This window comes from Passer montanus, unplaced genomic scaffold, assembly GCF_014805655.1.
Source record: "Passer montanus isolate IOZ18808 unplaced genomic scaffold, ASM1480565v1 scaffold1513, whole genome shotgun sequence".
In the NCBI taxonomy this organism is placed as follows: Eukaryota; Metazoa; Chordata; class Aves; order Passeriformes; family Passeridae; genus Passer; species Passer montanus.
Window position 1 is genome coordinate 1 of NW_024362197.1, and position 3,911 is coordinate 3,911.

At 39.8% G+C, this 3,911-nt stretch overlaps 1 long non-coding RNA gene across 1 annotated transcript; it reads right to left on the reverse strand.

Moving 5' to 3' along the window:
* Positions 1-771: 771 nt before the first annotated feature.
* LOC120498841 lies at positions 772-3,872 on the reverse strand. The gene is made up of 3 exons (XR_005626765.1): positions 3,802-3,872; positions 2,420-2,562; positions 772-867 (listed from the first exon to the last, which is right to left on the reverse strand). It is a non-coding gene; the product is annotated as an uncharacterized LOC120498841 (long non-coding RNA).
* Between the last annotated feature and the right edge of the window lie 39 nt (positions 3,873-3,911).

A 3,911-nucleotide genomic window follows, 5' to 3' on the forward strand; every position in this document is an offset into this window, starting at 1 on the left:
AGGGGGAAAAAATGGCAATTTTGGGCAAAATCCTGGCAAATTCCTCTGCCCCAAAAATGTCCTAAAATGCCCCCAAAAATCTCACAGCTCCAGAACCAAAAATCCCTTTTTTCCCCCATTTTTTATCTTTTTTTTCCCCTTTTTTCCTGTTTTTTTTTTCTAATTTTTCTCCTTTTTTTTTTGGTATTTTTGGAGATTCTGGAAGCCTCAATATTTTCCCAAAATTTCCCAAAAATTCCCCAAAAATTCCTCAAAAATTCCACAGCTCCAGCCCCAAAAATCCCTTCCCCCCCCCATTTTTAAATATTTTTTCCATTTTTTCTAGTTTATCTCCTGTTTTTTTCTTTCATTTTTAGAGATTCTGGAAGGCCAAATCTTTTCCCAAAATTCCCCAAAAATTCCCTAAAATTCTCACAGCTCCAGCCCCAAAATCCCTTTTTTTCCCTCAATTTTTTATCATTTTTCCCCTTTTTTCAATTTTTTTCCAATTTTTCCCTTAATTTTTGGAGGTTCTGGAAGCCCAAATCTTTTCCCCAAATTCCCAAAAAATCCCAAAAAAAAATCCCAAAAAAATCCTCAAAAAATTCACAAAAAATTCCAAAAAAAATCCTCAAAAAATATGAAAAAAATCCCGAAAAATCCCCAAAAATTCACAAAAAATCCCCAAAATTGCCATAAAAATTCCCAAAAAATTCTGAATAAATTCCCAAAAAATTCTGAATAAATTCCCAATAAATCCTGAATAAAATCCCAATAAATTCCCAATTTTTGGCACTCACAGTGGATTTTGTAGTCCTTGTACTGCCGGTCCTCGATGGCCGTCACGTAGAGCGTGGCGCGGTCGGGGAAGATCAGCCCGTCCGGGGTCTGCAACACAACATTCCCAAATTTTTTTGGGGCAATTTTGGGGGGTTTTCAAAAAATTCTGGGGGGGCCAAAGTTGGGGGAGGGGCTGAGAAGGAGCTGGGAATTTTTTGGGATTTTTTGGGGAATTTTTTGTGATTTTTAAAGAAATTTTGGGGATCTTTTGGGGGAATTTTTTGTGATTTAAAAAATTTTTTGGGATTTTTTCGGAGTTTTCTCAGGGAATTTTCTGGGGAAATTTTAGGGTTTTTTTTTTCACAGGATTTTGGTGGATTTTTTGGTCTTTTTTTTTAAACTTTTTTTGGGATTTTTAAAAAATTTTTGGGGGAGGATTTTTTGGGGATTTTTCTGAGGATTTTTCCCAGGAATTTTGGGGAATTTTCCTGGGGATTTTTGGGGTGAATTCCCAGGATTTTTGAGTCATTTAAAAACCCTATTTTTATTCAAAATTCAGATTTTTTTAACCCTTTCAAGGCAGCGCCCAGGGGGTTTTAGGTGCGATTTTACGCCGATATTTTTGCGGTGAATTCCCAAAATTTTTGGGATTATTCCCAGCAATTTTAGGATAAATTCCTGAGATTTTTGGGATTAATTCCCAGGATTTTTGGATCATTTTACACCCGAGTTTTAATCAAAATTCAGATTTTTTAACCCTTTCAAGGCAGCGCTCTGGGACATTTTTGAGCCGCGGTTCTCAGGGATTTTTGGGATTATTTCCAGAATTTTTGGGGTAAATTCCCAGGAATTTTGGGGTAAATTCCTGAGATTTTTGGGGTGAATTCCCAGGATTTCTGGCTCATTTTAAACCCAAGTTTTGGTCAAAATTCAGGTTTTTTAACCCTTTCAAGGCAGCGTCTGGGTGGTTTCAGGTGCGATTTTACGCCGATTTTTTTGGGATTATTCCCAGGAATTTTGGCATAAATTCCCGGGAATTTTTGGGGTAAATTCCCAGGGATTTTTGGGGTGAATTCCTGAGATTTTGGGCCTCTCAGTGTTGTATTTAAATCCTCATTTTCTAGCCAAAATTCAGATTTTTTAACCCTTTCAAGGCAGCGCTCTGGGACATTTTCGAGCCGCGGTTCTCAGGAATTTTTGGGATTATTCCCGGGAATTTTGGGATAAATTCCCAGAAATTTTGGGGTAAATTCCTGAGATTTTTGGGATGAAATCCCAGAATTTTTGAGTCATTTAAAAACCCTATTTTTATTCAAAATTCAGATTTTTTTAACCCTTTCAAGACAGCGCCCAGGTGGGTTCGGGTGGGATTTTACGCTGATTTTTTTGCCGTGAATTCCCAAAATTTTTGGGATTATTCCTGGGATTTTTGGGGTGAATTCCCAGGAATTTTGGGGTGAATTCCTGAGATTTTGGGGCTCTCAGGGTTAATTTTACACCCCAATTTTAATCAAAATTCAGATTTTTTAACCCTTTCAAGGCAGCGTCTGGGTTGTTTCAGGTGCGATTTTACGCCGATTTTTTTGGGATTATTCCCAGGAATTTTGGGATAAATTCCCGGGAATTTTGGGGTGAATTCCCGGGCTTTTGGGGCTCTCACCAGCCATTTATCGCGGGCGTAGATGACGGTGTTGAGCATGGACTCGTAGAACAGACAATATCCCATCCACTCGCTGATGATGATGTCGACCTTCTCCACCGGCAGCTCCACCTCCTCCACCTTGCCCTTGATGATGGAAACCACTGGAAAAAGGGGAAATTTGGGAAAATTTGGGGGAATTCCTGAAAATTTGGGGGTTGGGGATTTTTTGGGGGGGTTTAGGGGTTTTTTTGGGGGGTTTTTGGAGGTTTTTTGGAGGTTTTTTGGGATTTTTTTGGGATTTTCTTTGATTTTTTGGGGGGTTCTTTTGAGAATTTTTGGGGTTTTTTTGGCAGTTTTTGAGATTTTTTGGGGAGGTTTGGGGTTTTTTGGGGGGTTTTGGAGATTTTTTGGGGATTTTTTTGGGTTTTATTGAGGTTTTTTGGGATTTTTTTGGGATTTTCTTTGATTTTTTGGGGGGTTGATTTGGGATTTTTGGGAAGTTTTTGAGATTTTGGGGAGTTTTGGGGATTTTTGGAGGTTTTTGAGTGGAAACCACTGGAAAAAGGGGAAATTGGGGAAAATTTGGGGGAATTCCTGAAAATTTGGGGGTTGGGGGGGTTTAGAGTTTTTTTGGGGCTGCAGGGCTGAGGAGAGGGGAAATTGGGGAAAATTTGGGGGAATTCCTGAAAATTGGGGGGTTGGGGGGGTTTAGAGTTTTTTTGGGGCTTTTTGGGGGGGTTTTTTTTTGGGATTTTTTGGGGTTTTTTTGAGGTTTTTTGAGATTTTTTTGGGTTTTTTTGGGATTTTTTTGAGGTTTTTTGGATTTTCTTTGGTTTTTTGGGGGGGTTGATTTGGGATTTTTGGGAAGTTTTTGAGATTTTGGGGTGATTTTTGGGGATTTTGGGGTGATTTTTGGGGATTTTGACATCCCCTGTGGTTCTGAGGGAGGTTTTGTGGTGATTTTAGGCATTTTTGGGGTGATTTTGGGGTGTTTTTCTGGGATTTTGGGGTGATTTTTGTGGATTTTGAGGTTCCCTGTGGTTCTGAGGGTGGTTTTGGGGTGATTTTTGGCATTTTTGCAGTGATTTTTGGGAATTTTGGAGTGATTTTTTGGGATTTTGGGGTGATTTTTGTGGATTTTGAGACTCCCTGTGGTTCTGAGGGTGGTTTGGGGATGATTTTGGGCATTTTTAGGGTAATTTTTCGGGATTTTGAGGTGTTTTGGGGGGATTTTGTGGTGATTTTTAGGGATTTTGGGGTGATTTTGTTGATTTTGGGGTGATTTTTGTGGATTTTGGGGTGATTTTTGTGGATTTTGAGGTTCCCTGTGGTTCTGAGGGTGGTTTTGGGATGACTTTGGGCATTTTTGGGGTGATTTTTGGGCATTTTGGGGCTCTCACCATGGTCCAGTTTGTTGGCCTTGACGATCTTGACGGCGTAGTCGGAGATGCTGGAGCACTCGATCTGGGCCAGGGGAGGGAGGGAGCCCAAAATCAACCCCAAAATCCCC